General features: G+C 48.9%; 1 protein-coding gene and 1 long non-coding RNA gene across 5 annotated transcripts in view; one reads left to right on the top strand and one right to left on the bottom strand.

The window, feature by feature from the left end:
- The window catches only part of Pde10a (phosphodiesterase 10A), a 445,668-nt gene that overhangs the window by 82,257 nt on the left and 343,628 nt on the right, over positions 1 to 19,783 (top strand). The window lies entirely within an intron of this gene.
- LOC119086864 lies at positions 7,438 to 8,763 on the bottom strand. The gene is made up of 2 exons (XR_005090244.1): positions 8,652 to 8,763; positions 7,438 to 7,879 (listed from the first exon to the last, which is right to left on the bottom strand). It is a non-coding gene; the product is annotated as an uncharacterized LOC119086864 (long non-coding RNA).

Below are 19,783 nucleotides of genomic sequence, written 5' to 3'. Positions count from 1 at the left end.
AAAAAAAAAAAAAAACTTGGGGAGGAAAGGGTTTATTTGGCTTACACTTCCACATCTGTTCATCACCAAAGAGACTCAGGACAGGAACTCAAACAAGGTAGGAACCCAGAGGCAGGAGCTGATGCAGAGGCCATGGAGGGGAGCTGCTTACTGGCTTGCTCATCATGGCTTGGTCAGGCTGCTTTCTTATGGAACCCAGGACCACCAGCTCAGGGGATGGCACTACCCACCGTGGGCTGGAGTCTCCCCCTTCAATCACTAATTAAGAAAATATCCTACAGGCTTGCCTACAGCCTGATCTTACAGAGATATTTTCTTAACTGAGGCTCCCCCCTCTCAGATGACTTTAGCTTGTGTCAAGTTGATGGAAAACTATGCAGCACACCTTGTTATTTCCAACAGCCTGAGAACGAGGCTAGGGAAAGTGTCGACCATGTCCCTGGGGAATGACGGCCCAAGGACCCCAGAGTCTGGGGTGCAGCAGGGAAAGGGTGTGACGGAGCCAGCCAGAGGGGAGGGTACCTGAGCCTACTTGTTCTTCTAGTCAGGAGGCCTGTTCTGGGTTATTTTCCATCCCACTCAGAATATGCGCGGCAGCCAGAAACAACCCTGTTTTGTCAGGATTTAATCTGGAATTGGGAGGAGAATATTTATGATCACATGTGTGTATACATAAGCATTTGTGGATGTATGTGCTTGGAAATGTGCACGCATACACAGATGTATGTGTGTATCTCTCTGTTGATGAACCTGATGACATCGTGTGTTTATGGGAATACGTGTACAAGTGTCTATGTTCTGTGTGCATGTATGAGTTCACAAAGCATGTTCACACACGTTTTTGAGTACATATATGTTTATGCATGGTGAATGTTTACATGCTTGTGTATAAGCTGTGTGTGTGTATATACATATATAAGCACACAAGTATATGTTAATTTGTATCTGTATATGTGTTTGTGTTAGTACATGTATGCACATGTATGTGCATGCCTGTGTGTGTGTACTCATGCGTATATATGTATTGAGGACCTAACTACCCCATACTGCCCCCTGTGTGGTGGGCTGGCAGAGCATCTTTGTTCTGCAAAGACCAGACAAGTGATCAAGGAGGAAGACCAGGAGTAGACTGGAAGGCCTTGTGAGCATTTGGGGTCTCTGGGCTCTGCAGAGCAAGATCTTTGGTGGCCGACCTGGGTAACTAGCTTTGCGTCAGCACTGAGGGTCTGTGCTCACAGCGGCGAGTCCTCAGAGCAGCAGCTGGCAGGTGTTGTTCTGACTGACTAGGGACCTCACCCCAGACTCTTGAAGCTGGATGAGCGGTAAGAACACATACTGGCTTCCAGAGCAGAAAGTGCAGGGCAGTGTCTCCAGGGCCCCTGCTCCAGGTCTCCGCAGCCGCTGCTGCTCTTCTCCTCACCTTCCTGGGCAAGGTTCTTCTCGGCTTTGCTGAAATTCCTGACTGGGGGGAATGTAGCCGCCCACCCCCTGGATGCCCCTCTCTGGGCTGCCTTCTATGGGAAAGTGGGGGGCACTGGGATAGGAACCACATGGGCAAATGGACGTTTGAGGGCCTTGGCGGGACACAGGGATGCCTTGGACATAGGGAACCCACGCCCTCCCTCCGAGAGCAGGTCTGCATTCCACATTCAACTGTGTCAGTATTCTGAGTGCTGGGTGCTGAGTCCCCATGCCATTTTCACACCTCAGTGGTGCTGTACGCAGATTCATAGAGGAGGAAGAGGAGGTCTTAAGGGCTGTCCGAGCTCTCCCCAGTGGGAGAGTCCATGTCTTCCAATCCTTTGGTTCACCTCGCCATGTCCTACATCCAGAGATGCTGTTGCAGTTTGAAAGAAAATGTCCCCGTAGGCTCACAGGGAGTGGTGCTGTTAGGAGGTGTGGCCTTGTTGGGCTAGGTGTGGCTTTGTTGAAGGGGATATGTCGTTAGGGAACAGGCTTTGAGGTCTCAGAAGCTCAAGCCTGGCCGGTGTGTCACTGTTACTTCCTGCTGCCTGAGGATCCAGATGTGGAACTCTCAGCTCCTTCTCCAGCACCATGTCTGCCCACATGCCGCCATGCTTCCTGCCATGGTGACAAATGAACCGAACCTCTGAAACTGTAAGTCACCCCCAATTAAGTGTTTTCTTTTATACGAGTTGCCACGGTCATGGTGTCTCTTTGTTAGCAATAAAACCCTAACTAAGAAAGTCGGTACCAGGGCCTGGGGTATTGCTGTGATGGGACTGATCATTTGCTTTTGTTTGGAGGGGTATGGACTTTAGACTGTGGATTAGAAAAGCAGTTGAATGCTTTAAGTGGGTCTTAGTGGGCCAGACCAGTAGGAACATGGAAGACAGTGATGCTAAGGGTGATTTTAACTATAAGGGCCTGGCTCAAGAGGTTTCAGGGGAGAAGAATGTTAGTGTGTGGCCTAGAGACTGTTCTTGTGATATTTTGGTGAAGAATGTAGCTGCTTCTTGCCCTTGTCCAAAAAAAAAAAAATCTGTCTGAGGCTAAATTGAAGAGTTTTGGATTAGTTGCGTTGGCAGAGGAAATCTCAAAACAGCCTAGTCTAAGAGACTCAATTGTGTGGTTGTTAGTGTTCACTTTTATGAAGATCTCTAATGAAAAAGAACAAGCTGAGCAAGGAAAAAATACAACATGTACAGTCCATGGAGAAAGAGAGCACCAGGAAGTGGAATGGCGCTAAATCCTGTGTTCAAGGAGATAAACAGAGTAAAGGAAAGCCTGACGCTAAGTGGAATAAAGGGAATGGTGACCTTAGGGCAAGATCCCACCAGGTAAGCTTTGAACTTGTGAAAAGGAGTTAAAGAGAAGCTTGGAGCTGAATGTGGTAGTGTGTGCTTTTGATCTCAGCACTCCAGAGGCAGAGGGAGGCAGATCTCTGAGTTCAAGGCCAGCCTGGTCTACAGAGTGAGTTCCAGGACAGCCAAGCATAGGCAATGAGGGAAAACATAGAAAACAGAGAGCTGGTGAAAGTGTATTTGAATGAGGGCGCCACATTCCAGCAAGCAGCAGAACTTGGCAGTGTTGGCCACATGGTTTTAGAGTCAAGAATAGAAAAAAGGGCATATGGAATCTCCCTCCACGACCAAGGAAAGCTGCTGAGGTCAGGTGTGTGTCAGGGGTGTCCCTGCATGGAGGCCTACTGAGGCTATTGTATGAAGTTATGAAATTAAAGCCTGGATTGCCTTGGAGACCCCAAGATGTTAGAGATGTCTGAGCTGTGGGATACCTGCTGAGGAGAGCTGCTAACAGGGAGTGAAACCAGCCCAAGAGAGAGAAGTGTGCTTCGGTCAACAAAGCTGAACAGAGTTGGAGATCTGAAGGGCATTTGATATCAGACATGGAGATGCAGAGTTTGGAGTTTGCCCAGCTGGTTTTTGGTCTTGGTTTGGTCTAGCATCTCCTCACTATGCTCCTTTTCTTCCCTTTTGGAATGGTGATGTAAATCCGATGCCATTATATGTTAGAAGTATGTGATCTGCTTTTTTATTTTGATTTTATAGGGAGTTACAATTAAGAGATTGCATGAATCTCAGAAGAGACTTTGGACTTTCACAAGCTTGAGACTGTGATAGACTATGGGGACTTTTGAAGCTGGACTGAATGCATTTTTGCATTATGATATGACTACAAGCCTATGGGAGCCAGGGAGTGAAATGTGGTGGTTTTAATAAAAGTGGCTCCCATAGGCTCGCCAGGAGTGGCACTATTAGGAGGTGTGGCCTTGTTGGAGAAGGTGTGTCACTACAGGGTGGGTTCTGAGGTCTCATAAGCTCAAGCCTGGCCAGTGTGTCACTGTCTCTTTCTGCTGCCTGTGGATCCAGATGTGGAACTCTCAGTTCCTTCTCCAGCACCGTGTCTGCCTACCTGCTGCCATGCTTCCCACCACGATGGCAATGGACTAAACCTCTGAACTGTAAGCCAGCCCCAGTCAAATCTTTTCCTTTATAAGAGTTGCTGTGGTCATGGTGTCCCTTCACAGCAATAAAAACCCTAACTAAGACAGAAGTCAAAATGCTCCTCCAGGGACACTCACTGAGTCAACCATGATATCCGCCACACAGTTAAATTACCATGGCTCAGAGGAAGGGAAGGGTCTGCATATTTCTTTGGGGCTGATGAAAATGTCCAGAATTGGATAGTGTGGTAGTTGCACCCTCTTGCAGATAGACTGAGAATTGCCAAATTGCACTTATTAAAGGAGTGGATAGCATGGTCTATGAGTTACATCTCAATCAAAAGCTAGAAAAAATAGGATTTCAAAAAGAAAACAAACTGTCTTGCATAAAGAATAACAAAGGTTAAAAAAAAGTCGTAGAAATTCCTAGTTTATATTCACCATTTCCTGGCTTAATTTCATTCTGGCCAAAAGGCATTCCATTAGTGTGGGCTTTTCAGTGACTGTAGGAAGTGACAAATGGTGTGGCATGATTTTAAAGTGAAATGTTATTCTCCCAGAGGGCTTGAGGGAGGCTGTAAATTGTGGGAAGAGAACAGAATTGCTTTCTGATGTTGCCGGAGCCCGGCAATTACAGTGGGCACAGCTCCTGCCCAGCTCGTGGGCAGAGGGTGGCTGGTATGTTTGGGAATTCTTTAGCCTCTCATTTCTCCACGAGATGTGGGGGAAGCATCGCTCTTAACCACGAGACAAACGTAAGGTGCACAGAACAGGTGGGTCACTCGGAGGAATCCGAGATCTCCGGAGTCACCGTCGTTCACCGTATGGGTGGTGCCGTGTTCCTCCCTCTCCTTTTCTGAAATAATATCTGACAGATGGTGCTTCTGTGTATTTCCCAAGGAAAGACACGGGCAGAGAGGTTAAACATAGAACCGGTATCAAATGTGATACCCCGAGGGAAGGGATGTTTGAAAGCATAGAAAGAAAAATCATCAATAAGCAGAAGAAGCACAGAGTAAGAACCCAGTAGTTGTGATTTGGCAGCCTCGTGGGTTGCGCCGGCAGCGGCGTCTGGGCTGCGGATGGCATCTGGAGAGGGCTCTGGGGCCTCAGGAGGGTCCAGCCCTGTTCTGCCTTAGCGGTCTTGTTTCTCCAGCCTCCATTTTTTTCTGTGCAGCATTGGTATCACCCTCAGGCTTTGGAGGATTTGGGCACCCTGGGAAAGGAGTTTCCATGCTCACGGGCCCCTGAGACCAGGCCTCCTCCAAGTGGCAACACTGCCTTCTCCAGGACACTTCTGTTCTAAGGACCAGATCAATCAGAACATCTTGGCCTGCGGTGTCGATGGCAGCAGATGCACCTGCAGAGTAAGCTGGAATGTAAGTGGGCATTGACGTGTCATTAATCACAAAGTAATAAAGACGTCCAAGAGTTCCCAGAAGCAGGAACATCACTGCCAAGCAAAACCTGCAGCGTGGCTAGGCATCCACAGGTAGTCACAGAGCCCAGGGTCCGCTCCTCACTCCCCCACTCGGGGACGCCCTAGGACTCCCAGGACAGCTCAGACAGGTCAGAGTGCCACAAGAGGAGCAGGCCCAGTGCCAACTTGCCACACCTGGAAGGGAGCTTAAAGCGTGTCCGAAAATAAGTATTTGCTTGGTGAGACTGCTGTGTAAAAGATGAGGTGGCTCAGTCCCCAGCGTTTGCCTGGCAGGCGCGAGGACCTGAGTCCGATCACCCAGAAGCTGGGCACGGTGCTGCGCTCTGGTAATCCTGTCAGAGTTCCAGGCCAACAAGAGACATCCTCTCAAAAAATCAGGGTGGATGGTACCTAAGGAATGACAGCTGAGGTTGATTGCTGGTGTGTATGCACACACACACACACACACACACACACACACACACACACACACGGGCACCTATACACACTAACATGTGCACAACATAAATACATACACATACATGCACACATCCACACACAAGGGCACCTGTGCAGACAAACACATACACACATCTGCATCCATATACGTACATACATGCAGGCATACGCATGGGCACTTACACACACACAGGAAATCAAAATCAAACTGACTTCTGTGTAGGGTACGCCTGGGCAGGGAGAGGCCTCTGGGTCCTCGGATGACCTGCAGCCTCCTCTGGAGCCTTGTCACCAGCAGCAGCAGGAGCAACAATAGCCACAGAAGTGTAGCCAGCGCCTCCCAGGGGCCGACTGGGGACACGGAGGCTTGGACAGGAGCGGATGTGGAAGCAGTGTGACACGATGGTCACTTCCTCTAACGGGGAGGAGGCCACAGCTGCAGTGTGACCAGCCGTGGGGGAGGCCTGAGTCAGGCTGGGCCATGTGGAATGGCTCTTTTTGGAGTTGAAATTGACTATTTTGACTCCAACAGTATATTTCTAGCCATGTTGAGCGGACGGAAAGGATGGGCTGGGCTGCTGAACACTGTATGGCGGGGCCATCAAACAGTCCTCGCCTCTGGAAGTTGTCCCGGCTCTGCCCTGCCTTCCCTCTGATGCGCCTGCCCCGCTCTGCTCTGTGGACCCTCTGTGGCTCTCCTCCTCAATGCTGCCTCCTGCTCAGGCCATCCTTCTGGACAGGCACTGCCTACTTGGGCTCTGGTGTCCAGGCCCCTCAGCCAGAGCAGCTGGTGACCTGGTGTCCAGCAGTGGAGGACAGTGGTGTTACCACCTCCATTACCTGTGGCCCAAAGATACGGGATCTGTACACACAGGAAGCTTTTGGACTGGGACCCCCGAGTGGGGAACAGCTCAGGACACTCCCAGCCTGCTCCAAAGCATTCGGGGAAGATCTGAGCCAAGAGCCGAGACGAAGAAGAGGCTCCGTCTTAGCATCGTTTGATATTATAGAAAGCAGGTCTTTGGGGAAACTGGTTCAAGTGCTGGGTGTAAGCAGCGAGTGTCACCATGCCTGATTCGGGATAGCATCAGAACCTTGGGTCCTGTGTAGACTTTGGTCTAATGCACACACGGCTTGTTCTTGTCCCACATGGGGGCCACCTTACCTCATGCATGTTCCTGGGATAAAGCCCTCTGTCTACAATAGGCAGACAGAGTGCAGGGCCTCTGGTGAATTAGCTGGCTCTGGTTGGCCAGCCCAGTTGCCAGGCACACAGCCCCTCCACGTGCCCAGACTTGCTGGCCAAACGGAGTTCTAAAGAGAGTGACACCGGCCCTAGGGTGTTCAGGGATACCAAACAGGAAGCCTGGCTGGTGTCTTGAGCCATGTGTGGACATGCTGTCTGGACCCAGAGGGATGTTTCCTTGAGTTATGGCAGCACCCCCAAAGCCTCCCATTCCTCTGATTCCTTTGTCCAGGTGGGAGCACACCCCTCCCACTCCCTACATGGAGACCACAGGGGACTTAGGAAAGATAAATGTCCATTTGGACATTGTAGCCTCCTAGCCTGGTGAATCACTGTCTGGGCTCACCACTCAGCACGGACACTGAGCTCCACACAACAAGCAGAAAATACCATCTCAGGTTTCTTTCTTCAAAGATAACTTGGATTTTGTTGCTTAACATCCTGGGGAGAGAAACCCCAGACTGTGTGGTAATAGCCACAGAACCTCAACTGGAGGCTCTGTGGCTCAAGAGGGGGAGTGTGATTCATGATTGGAAATCGGCGACTGGGCTCACTTGGTGTGGTGTGCGGCAGGGTTAGCAGGTTAGGGCCAAGGGAGGAGTTGTGTCTGTGGTGACCGGTATCCAGCTGCCCAGTCTGGAGCCCTGGGAGGATCCGACCGTACAGACTCTGCTGAACGCTTTCCATTCCACTTTGACAATGACAGTTGTTCACACGGTAAAGCCGGTCTCAGAGACTCCTCAGAAGCCTCGGATGCTCACGCCATGATGCTCACACAGTGGCTTGCTTGAGTTCCCATGCTTCTGGTTCACTGATGTCTCATGGCTTCCTGTTGGCACAGGGAGAGGCATTTTCACGGACTGAAGAGCTCTCTGGGGAGGACTCACTGAAGAGCTCCCTAGGGAGAACTCATTGAGCGTCTCCTAAATGATCTGGGGTGGGGACAGGTATGTCTCAAGCTCCTTTCCTGGTCTTTGTAGGTAAAGGTCTAGTGACCAGCTTTTGCTGTGTGTCAAGTGTTTGAGACGAGCCTGCCATGGCGCCAGTCTGCCCCGCCTCTGGTTATGGACCACCGCTCTGTAGGTGGGCCCGGGGATACTGCCTCTCTTGGAAACGTGGTGGGATCAGCTAGCGTCGTTGCCCATCTCTGTGTTTGTGGGGACAAGGGGATCCTGAGTCAGAATCTGGCTGGAGCCTTGTGCTCTCTGGCGCACACTGATGAGAAATGAGGGTAAAGGTCAGGGCCCGTTTGGTCAGACTGTCTCCCCGAACCCCAATGCCCTTCGCTCACCTGCCTCACTGGTTTGTTGCTAGGCAATGGGGAGGCTGGAGGCTACAGACAGCTGCCTCTGTCTTGTCCTCTGCATAGCTCCTGGCCATGCCCCCCACCCTCTCTGCCATCCTCCACCTCTCCCCTGACCCCGGTCTCTCTTTACCCAGTTTCCTGCCTCTCTCTTTTTTGTCCCTCCGTATGCAGTCCATCTGGGACCCTTTGCCCTCTCTCCCTGTCCATGCCTCTCCTTGCATTTCCTCCGCACCCACCTTCCTTGGCTCCCTAGTGCCCTCTCCTGTTCCATGCCTGCTCCCGGCCCCATCTCTACCTCTGGCCTCTTCGTGCCTCTTCCCCCATAACGGTGGCTCCACGTCACACATTAGACAAAAGCATAGAGTCCTCATCGTGTGTGTGGCCAGCGGAGACCTGCTCAGAGAGCCACTGTGTCGTCATCTCTGGTCACTGTGACCCGGTGATACAGAGCTGTGAGGTCAGGTGGTCAGTGTACACCTGGAGGGCATCTGTGGTAGGAAGGTGAGATGGTGTGCGCATGGCCATCCTTTCACTGTGCAGTTAGGTACCCAACACCTGAAAATTTAGGCTGATGAATAACAGTAGAGTTTAAAGGTGTTTTATCAATACTACCTGTATTAGTATACAGAAACACAACCTGTAAAGAGAATTAGGAGAAGTTGAGTTTTCAAACACCCATTTGGTGAGAGCCAACATTGTCCTGAAGTCCTGAGTTGGCAGGAGATGGGAAGCTGCCTGTGACTTGTCTCTTAGGACCTGGCAAACACTGACTCCTTTTCGTTTAATCAATTATGGCTATACGATTTGGGGACTTGAGAAAAACAAGCATTCCTTATAATCGTTAATTTTTTTTTTTTTTTCGAGACAGGGTTTCTCTGTGTAGCTTTGCGCCTTTCCTGTATCTCACTCTGTAGCCCAGGCTGGCCTCGAACTCACAGAGATCCGCCTGGCTCTGCCTCCCGAGTGCTGGGATTAAAGGCGTGCGCCACCACCGCCCGGCGCTTTAATCGTTAATTTTTAAGGGAAGGTGCTTGTTAGAACGTTGTAAAGGGTCCAGGGAGACAGGTTAGGTACTTGCTGCACAAACATGACATCTGTAGCACCCATTTAAAGTGGGGTGGGGCTTGGTGGCCAGGCAGTCCAGCCAAAACGGTGACTCAAGGTTGAGTGAGAGACCCTGTCTCAAAGCACAAAGTGGAAACTGAGGAAGAGGTCCTGACGTCAACTTCTGGCCTCCACCTATGTCTGCACTGGTGAGTGTTTTATGGGTAGGGTTTGCTTGAATACATACACACACGTGCACACACATACACAGAGACATGGAGAGAGAGACAGAGAGAGGGAGAGATCACACTGTAAAGAGATAAGAGGACAACAAGCTGGTGGCTCCTACGTGCAGCCTTGGGGTGGAAGCAACATGGGCCTCCACTCCAGAGATGGCGGCTACAGGGCCAAGAGACAGCTTGTATCTGCCCCCACTCCTAAAGACAAACCCTCTTAGGAGTGCCAGGACCAGGAGCCACAGGTTCCCATGGTCCCAGGAGGCCTCCTGGGAGGTGGCCCTCTTACCCTTCGATCTCAGAGGGCTTCGGTCAACACTCTGGGCAGTAGGCTTCTCTGTTTTTCATGGCCACTCAGATGGCCGTAGGAGTCCAGCTGGAAGCTCCTGGAGACTAAACGTAAGGGGCAAGCTCTGAAATACCCAACACTGGCTTTTTTTTTTTTTTTTTTTTTTTTTTTTTTCTGCTTCAAATGTCAAAGAACCACGGTGCAGCTGGCCTGGTTCAGTTGATCTAAACTGGGGTGTGGGGACCACACAGCTTGAGATCCACTCGCCTGAGCGATGGCTCATGGCTATCCTCCAGCCCCCTGTTCCTTCCTGTGCAATTAGAAGCCACTTTCCCTGGAGCCACAAAGAGGCCTCACTTGGCATGGCAGACCAGGTTTTCTCACCAGAACAGTGTGCCATGACTGTCAGTGCTTTAGGGTAAGCAAGGCCGCGCCCTGTGGCAGGAGGGGACCCAAATAAGGGGGATAGATGGCATTACGGAGCAGCTATCTTGTCTCTACAATGCAGCAGTGTTCAAAAAGTTGGGTGTGTGTGTGTGTGTGTGACAATGAAGTCATTTACAAAATTATTATTTTGTGTGTTTGGTTTATTGCTTGAATGCATGTCTATGCACCACTTGGAGACCAGAAGAGGGCATCGGATCCCCTGGGATTGGAGTTACAGATGGTTGTGAGCCGCCCACGTGAGTGCAGGGCTCTAACCCTGGGTCCCCTGGAAGAGCAGCTGGTGCTCTTGACTGCTGAGCCACCGCTCCGGTCCTTGATGTTGCTTTTTAAAAAAGCCTGTAAGAAATTGTCACTGAGCTGTCCTGAAAAAGACAAGCTGCTACCAAACTTCCAAGAAATAGGGGAGGGTATCAACTGCCTGCATGCGCTGACGTGTTCGCCAAGGTGTCTGGGCCAGGTTGCCTCCCACAAGCACATACTGTTAGGAGAAGGTAGAAGTACGTGTCTTGGGCCTGGGGACAAGGTGGAATAAGGATGCTGGAAATGAGGGAGGCTGTGGTGAGCTAAATGTGGACCTGTGTGAGGAAAACGTGCTGTTAATCTTCACATTTATAATTGGCATAAATTAGGTTTGTAGTAGTTGTTGCCCCAAATAAAAACCTGTAGAACCCATGCTGTCCCATTCGACGGCTCATTGAACTCATCCTGCTCCCTGGAGTTTTGTGATGGAATCTTGTGTTTTTTTCCTATTTTTTTTTCCCCAAATAATTGGTTTTGTTTTCTCTTTCCCAAATTTAAATGGTGTAATTCTCTGCAAAGGAGACTTTCTGAAAACTGAATGACTACCACAAATCACATTTTTAATGAAAAAAAAAATCTATTTTAAGTGAAGGAATCTGCGGTTTGTTTTAAAAACACCTAATGGGCGCCAGGCACTCTCCACAGGACACTTCATGCATTTTCCCCATCCCTCTCTGAAGGAGGCATCTGATGGCTAGGAAATGAAGTAACTTTCTAAAGATTGTGAGCATTGACCTGGCAGAACCATGGGCATAGCCCAAGCATTCAGACTCCCAAACCCCTCAGGAATTTAAAAACCAACGACCAGTTCTTACGCGGCGGTAAGAAGTATTGCCGTGTACGACACAGGCCTCTAAATCGCACCCACTTAAATTAGGAGCCATGAGTTCAAGCGGAGATTTTACCAGCTTCAGAAGTATGACTCAGAGCCATCAGACTTCCAGTTGGCCTCGTGGAGTCCATCCGTCGTCGCTGCGGGTTCCGCGGCCCCACCTCAGCACAGCAAGGTCACCGCTTCCCATGACACGGCAGTGAGAAAACTCAGTTTCCAGGCTGCTTCAGCCGGCTGATGGAATCTTCAAGCTGTCAGAACAGAATTGATGTGTTAAGCACATTGGCACCATTTAAACTTTGTCTCCCACATTTCAAGAATGCCACCTTCTCCTTTCTTCTCTGGTATCACAATTAGCAGTAATTAAAATATCAAATGTTTCACCATTGAGGTGATGACTTGTTCTTCCTCTTCTTCTCTTCCTCCTCCTCCTCTTCTTTTTTTTTTTTCTATGTTGTCAAGATAATGACTTTCAGTTTTGTTCTGAAAGGGGGTAGAGGGAAGGAAGGACCAAGCTGACGAGGTATGCAAGAGAAATCCATGGTGAAGGCATCGCTGTTTGAGACTGATTCAATGCGATTTCAGCATCATTAGTCCAAGAATCCGGGTCAGGCTCCCTAGTGAGACTCGAAGCCTGTGAGGCGCAATTAGTTAACTGGTCAGTGTTCTTTCTTTCATTGTTGTGGACAGAGGGGGCAAGGAAAGCCCCTGTTCTTCCCTCTCCAGAGCTTCACTGGCTGAGGGCACACAGGCCTTCCTTCCGTCACAGTGAGGACGCTCCTCCTGTGTGGGAGTTCCACGGAGGGAAAGAAAGGCCCAGAACTGAACGGGACATAGGTTCATGAGCAAGACACTAGATTCTCTTTAAAATAATTTCTAAGACTCCCAAGTATCGATTCATGTTTTGAAGCATCTGCTCTGAACCTTGCCCATAATGACCCAGACTCTTCCTCTGGGGCTCAGGGTGGAGGAGGGTCGCAGACTCTGAACGGAACAAGAACTAATCAAAAGAATGTCACTCGCGGTCTCCCTGGAGATGGTGGGTTCCCAATTAACCCAGTTCAGCAGAATCAGAGGGATGCAGAGCTCTTCTGATCCTCTACAGCAGCCTTGCCTGGTGTGGCCAAATATTCTCCTTTCATCTGTGTGTTTAAAATCATTGGGGACACCTGACTTTACTGCAAAAAGCCGTAATTTAGTAAACTTCCTGGAGTTGGGCGAAAGCTGTAGGAATCAGGGCTGGCCTGAGATTTGTTTCCTGGGTGACAGTTTCTAGCATGCATAGTTTCGAATTATATATTCTCCCTCTAACACTAAAGTAACCCCCCCCCAGTCAAAGCCGGTTGCAAGATTGTGCTCTGTGAAAAACCCCTCTATCGATATTGTCTGAAGCTGCAGGCTTCCAGCGGCTCTGCTGTGAGGGAGAGTCACAGGGCCTTAGCTGCCTTCCAACGGTTAAGAACCGGAGTAGACACACAATGCTACATACGATCGATACTTGGTTTAAGTTGCTTAGCACTTAATAAATAGCTTTCGGCCTCTTTGAATGGTCTCTGAGGCGAAAATATTGACAGCACCAATTACTTTGATTTGAGTCGAATGGAATATTATAATGTATTGATTCTAAATTATGAATAGCTTGGTTGCTCTCCGCAAACCGAGGGCCAGGCCCTGTTGCTGAAGACAACACCGATACGACTCATCAAACATGGAGAAGTTGAGTTGGTGCCTGTCTAGAGCTTTCTCCCCGACTGACTAGTGTTCACGGTACTGAAGGTACTCTGTATGCTACCAGAGGAGAAGGTAGAAACCGACCCAGCTACAAACCTGTTGTTCTATGGTAGTCGCCTGCCTACCTGTGAGATATGAGGTGTAATAGTGGCGCAGACAGAGCTTGTGGGAGTAACCAACCAACATCTGATTGGACTGAAGGCCTGCCCCATGAGACAGAACCCAGCCCTGGCACTGCGCAGATGGCCACGAACCTGGCACTAGATAGGCCAGGGAACCAGGGGGAAATCCAAACACTACTGTCTGCTAAGGGAACATGGCCATAAAGTGGCTCCAAATGACCTCTTGCTGTAGTCATAGATCAGTGTCTTGCTCATGTCAAAGAAACCCCCTCTTAGAGTAGATGGGAACGAATACAGAGACCCACATCAGGGCGGTGTGCAGAGAGTGAGAGACCTTGGAACCCTCAGTCCTTAATGGGATGCCCATCAAATCCCTCCCCTCAGGGCTCACAGGACTCTGCAGAAGAGGAAGAAGACGGTAAGAGCCAGAGGACAAGGATGACACCAGAGAAACAAGGCCCTCTAGACCCGACAGGACTGATGCCCATGTGATCTCACAGAGACTGGCAGCCTGCACAGGGTCTGATACACGGGATCTGCACAGGTCTTAGCCAGATGGGGCCCCAGCACTGAGAGGGGACGTGGACATGAGCCCCCATCCCTAGCCCAGAAGTTATCTCCAATTGATAACTGACTGCAAAAGAGAAATTAGTTTTCTCTAACGGAGTCTCACTAGATAGACAAGCCACACTTAAGAGCGAGCCCATGCCCAACTGTAGATGGACCAACACAAAACTAACTCAGTGGCAGTTTTGGAGATTCCTTGTCTCATAACACTGTCTGGGCAGTATTTTTATTTCTTCTTCTTCTTTAATTTACAGATCTTTTCACAGATACTATGGTTCTGGCGTTATGTTTTTAGGAGATTTCTGTTTGGGCAAACGTGTATCTCTGTTTATATGTATGTCAGGTTTTCTTTGGCTCTTTTTCTTCTGTTTGTTTCATCCTCTTTCAGGTTGACTTTATTTTATTATTGTTTTTAGATGTCTGTATTCTAATAAGAGAAAGAAGAGGTGCAGATCTGAGTGGGTGGAGAGCTGGGGAGGATCTGGGAGGAGTTGTATATAAACAAAAATCTGTTTCCAAAAAAATTTAAAGGGAGTTATATAGCTATAAAAGACACCTCCCAAAATAAAGCCTTTGATAAATAAACAATGAATGGTCTCTATTAAATTGATTTCCACCACTTGCTGGTTGCTCACATCTTCAATATTGTAAGGTTGTTAAATGCTGCTGCAAAAGTCATATGCAAAAGTCACATGCATTGATAGATATACATGCAGGCAAAAGACTCAAATACATAAAATAAAAACAAAATAAATCCCTTCCCAAGTTTTATGACACTAATTTGTGCATGAGGAAGTGAAGGCATAAAAATAAAGGACAGGAAGGAGGCTCTCTGTGTCACTTGGCAGAATGTTGACCACAGGGTGGAAAATGTGCCCACAGCTACAGCATGTCCAGCTCCCTGGAATATGCGGACCTCTGCCTCTCAGTCCTCTGTTGTTTCAGCCCTCCTGACACCCCAAGTGTGGCGGGTGCTGCCGTGGTCACACCACCCAAAGGTCCCAGCACCACTTGAGGTTTCAGTCTGGGAGTGGGTTGTGGAGAACAGTCCGAGTCCCACTGGAGAGGATGCTGGGGCGTAGCCTGCCCTGCCTTGAGTGAGGGCAGGGCAAGGGGGGTGGTTGGTCCAACAGCCAATAATGAATGAGGCCTGCAGTAGATGCGTGAGTGGCTTGAGGAGACTGTGGCATCCTGGAGCCCGAGATTGAGGACAGGGTGTGGGAGTCTCCCAGTGGGAGGGTAGGTCGCATGGGATGGGGCTGTGAGACACGTGAGCATGAGGCCTGGGGGTGCAGTGCCATGAGAGCTGATGGGACTGATATTGGACACCTACATCTCACATTCTCAAAGGATGGAGATGAACTTGGGACGTAAGTAGGAGACATGGCAGCCGTGAAATGTGGCAGAAGAGTCTGGTGAGACAGTTGAGGACACAGTTGGAGATGGATGACTGTAAGACAAATTGTGAAACAGTCCTATTAATAAAAAACCCGGAGCCAGATATTGGGGTGAAAACCTGAGAGATCAGAGGAATAGGACAAGCCACAGCCAACCTCACCTCACCGACTCCTCAGCCTCCAAAGAGATCTACTTCCTGTATACCCGTGCCTATATACCTTTCTGTCCCTGCCATCTCATTTCTTCTCTCTGCCCAGCTGCATTACTTCCTCTTCCTGCCCAGCTCTGTCACTTCCTGTCTGTCTATACAGACCTCCAGATCTTTATGGTTAACTAGTGTTGGGATTTAAGGCATGTGCCACCATGCCTGGATCTGTTCCTAGTGTGGCCTTGAACTCACAGAGATCTGGATGAATCTCTGCCTCCCTGGTAGGATTAATGGTGTGTGCTACCATTGCCTGGCTTCTGGGGTTTACTATAGTGGCTGGCTTTTTCCTTTGATCCTCAGATAATAGTAAGCTTTATTAGGGTACATGATATATTGGGGGACACAACATATCACCCCAGATGACCTTTGGGAGCTCTGAGACATCTGCCGGTCACTTCATAGCTCATGGACTTGGGGCTCCATTTCAGATGATGGGGCTATAAAGGACAAGAAAGAAGGATGCGTGTGGCTTTCAGACATATGTCAAGCTCTTCATTCAGCCCCTCTCATTTTATGTTTATCCAGGGGTGTTTTAAACCTGGAAACAAGACATGGTGAGATTACTCTTGTCTCAAGGGTCTTATCTGAAACACGCATCAACCAAACGTGAATTCACGAAGGCTAAAGTGAGCAAGGTTGGACTTTTCCCTGTCACTTAGGAAGATGTGTCCCCTGCTTCTACTGTAGGGGCGTCACTTACCCTCTCCAGCAGTCCTTCTTGCTGGTCCTCTGTCCCCGGAATCGATCTCCTTTCATGTTTCATGATCCTTCATATTCCCACCTACCCCTACTTCTTGTCTTCCCCAGGTCTTTCATATACACTCAGACAATCTCTCTCTCTCTCTCTCTCTCTCTCTCTCTCTCTCTCTCTCTCTCTCTCTCTCTCTCTCACACACACACACACACACACACACACACACTTAAATCTAGAGCTGCATGTGAGAAAAAAATAGCATCTCTGAGTCTGGCTTATTTATCTTAACATAATAATAATATCTAGTTCCAAGTATCTTCCTACAAAAATGAGCATTTCCTTTTTCTTTGTGGTGGAATAAGATTCCATTGTATACACATCCTGTTTCCTTTACTCACTCACCTGCTGGTGGACATGCAGGCTTGATCTGTTTCTTAGCAGTGGCTCTTCACTTTTAATCTAAAACCAAACCCTAAACCCATAGATTTTTTTGCTCCTTTTTCTACGTAAATGTTCACTTCTGTATGTGCCCTTGGACAGCATTTCCCTGGGGTTGACAGATGTTTAAATTTAGAGACCTTAATTTTGATTTTTTCTTCCCAGTTCCCCAGTAAGAAGCATCTCATTTCACCCCGGTAACTGGTCAGCATGGATGGGACTCACACAATGCCCTCCCCAAGTGCAGATTATCTCGCTCATTCTGTGCCTTGCTACTGTTTCTCTCCTTCTCTTGGTAGTTATCTTTCCCTTTGTGTGTTGTTTAGAGGGCAAGGGTGGGCGTGGCTGAAAAGGATGGGGTGGAGTAGATGTGGTGCTTGAGCCAGGAGGTGAGAGGGAGAGAGGCAAGAAAGAGGGGATATGGAGGTGGAGGCAGGGGACCCAGCCCTACAGGAGCCGGGACAGCCTCTCTCTATGCACTAGTACCAGTGTGCCTGGCAGTGTGTTTACATCAGTGCCTTGTAAATCAGCACCAGGTGAGAAGATTCCTAAGCTGCTGGGAGCTACGTTGGGTCAGATGAGCATGCCCCGCGAGTCATCCTGGAGCACTCTGCAAAGATGAGCAGTTGGTGCATTGACTCATGCTTTTGTTTCATCATAACTATGTGAGAAAGATGCCACACACCCACAGTCTCCAGTATGCCACGTTGCCTGTCTGGTAACCAACCATCTGACCTAGCCTTGGGATCTAGCATTCTCTGTCAGCTTGTCAAATGGATGTTGTGGGTCTGTGTGGCCTGTCCCCGACTGGATGCCCCACTTGCCTCTTCTGAGATCCATTGTTACCAGGCTGATGCTCTCCCTGTCACATGTCTGTGGGCCCAACAGGGGAACCTCTGCCCTTCCATCATGGCGCTCCATTCAGGAGTGGGCACTTCACTGTCCTGGGCTAGTAGATGTCTTCCTGGCATGGGCTGAAGGTGTCACACCTAAACCTGGCCCCGTCCACATGGAGGGACTGCAGTTCTCTGTGGAGAGGATGCTGCCCTGGAGCAGAGAAGCAAAGAAAGAGATGGGGATGGGTCTCCCAGTGGCTCTGGGTTCCTGACTCCCCTTCTTCCACCCAAGTTTCCTCATCTAGAATTGGTTCTTCTGTGGGAATGGCAGCTCGGGGTGGCTGTGAGCCTGATGTGGGAAGCAGATGGAATGGTATGGCATGTAGGTGCTTCCTCAAATGGTCCCAAGTGATGACTAGGGTCAGACTCTCCCACTGGACTGTGCCTCCTACTTGTGGACTTTAGCGGACAAGGGGACAGAGAGGGACCAGCTGAATATAAGAGTCTAGGAAAGCAAAGACCTTTGGGCATTTTCTGGGATGGATCCCCCAACATGTTCTGACCCAGATGTCATGGCTGAATTTATGATCAACCCTCTAGATCTCTTCTCCTGTACAATGATATCCAATTAAACCATTCTGTTTGAGATGGGGATTTCAAAACTCCCTTAAGATGCCTGCCTCAGAAAGGAAAAGCATCATGCCCACCATACACTGAGGTGAAGCCGCAGGCAAGCCTGGTGGTGATGTCAGTTTCGCTGCTGGGAGCAGCTCCTCTCACTCTGCAAACAGATACTTATTGACAGACAGACTGTCGTTAGGAAAGCTGGGCACAGGGCTCTGGCCTGGCAGGAAAGAATGGAGTCTTTTTGCTTGCCTGTTGTATCCGCTTCTTCCTGTAGCCGATTCCTTTGTTAGGACAGACAAAGAGAAGCAACATCACATGCACTCTAAACTCTCAGGATCCTTTTCAAATTGGAGAATATGTATAGTGTGATTCATTCAGTTTTCTGGTGCCAGGAGCATTTGCCAATAAGCACAATGAGGCTCAATATTTGATTTGTCCATGGCTGTGCACTGCCAGGCTTCTGGGGACACAGACTGAGAAGAGCTGATGCTGCAGCCAGGCGACACAGTGACGGCTTGCTGGTCCAGGAAATGGCAGCGATTGGTCTACCTTCCTTATTGGTCTTTGTCTATCAAACATTGGGTTGTGGCTTGTCTGGCTGTAGTCATTGTCCTGATGGGTCTGGCCAGAGTTAACACCAAATCCAGGAATCTGTCCATACCAAGAGAGCTTCTAGAATCTGGTTTTTACTTTATTGTATTTCTATGTGCAAAAGTTAGGAATTTTAAGCTGATAGTTAAAACAATTAGTATCCTAAGAATGGTGAAGCATGGCAAAAACCATTATGAAATAATTTATTAAAAACAAACAAGTCTTCATATTCTCCGTAGGACCAATAATTTACCTCTGAGATGAAGCTTTTCAAACATTTGTGAATCATGGGCTTTTATTTTTTTATTACATTTGTAAGAGAGATATAGAGTAGAGGTAGAGCAGCAGGCTGGGAGGAGCCTAGGGCTGGGTGGGGCAGAGGCTCAGGTAGAACCCAGGGTTGAAGTCAGCATTTCATCACATCTTACATTTTGTGCAATATGTGGATTGCTCCCTGAGCTTTGGAGGTGCTGCCTACCTGGATCTGTCCTTCCCTGGGTCCCAGTCACACATCCTCATGTCTGCAGTTCTCTATCCCATGCATTTTCAAGCTCCAAATCATTGTATTTTGGAAGGTGGTTGGTACACATATGTGTCCTAGCACCCTCCACACTCTTCTCCACACTCTTCTCCACACTCTTCTCAGTTCCAACCGCCTGGCTGTCTCCCACACTAAGGCTACAGCCATTGACGACGTTCACCACAACACCAAGAACTCCGCAGTCGTGACTCTTAGCATCCTTCACCAACTCAATGTTACCAAAATGTTTGTCCCAAAAACTGTTTCATCACCAATACCAATGAAATAAACTTTAAAAATACAAATTAAAGTCAGGCAGGAGAATTGAGAGTCTGAGGGCAGCTTGGGCTGTATAGCAAGACCTTATCTTTTAAACAAAAAGTGCAAACCCAAGCAACACGAATGAACCCCTCATGACTTTGACAGGGAGTCCTGCTGCTCTAGGACTTTATAGTTTCAACTTGACTCCATTCACATTCTCTTCCATCTTTAGGACTTACAAATCAACATTGCTGTTACCTGTTAAGTACACTGAAGTTACATTTAT

Source organism: Peromyscus leucopus, chromosome 8a, assembly GCF_004664715.2.
Source record: "Peromyscus leucopus breed LL Stock chromosome 8a, UCI_PerLeu_2.1, whole genome shotgun sequence".
NCBI lineage: Eukaryota > Metazoa > Chordata > Mammalia > Rodentia > Cricetidae > Peromyscus > Peromyscus leucopus.
The sequence above is the reverse complement of the archived record's forward strand: the minus strand, read 5'-3'. Positions and strand labels throughout refer to the sequence as shown.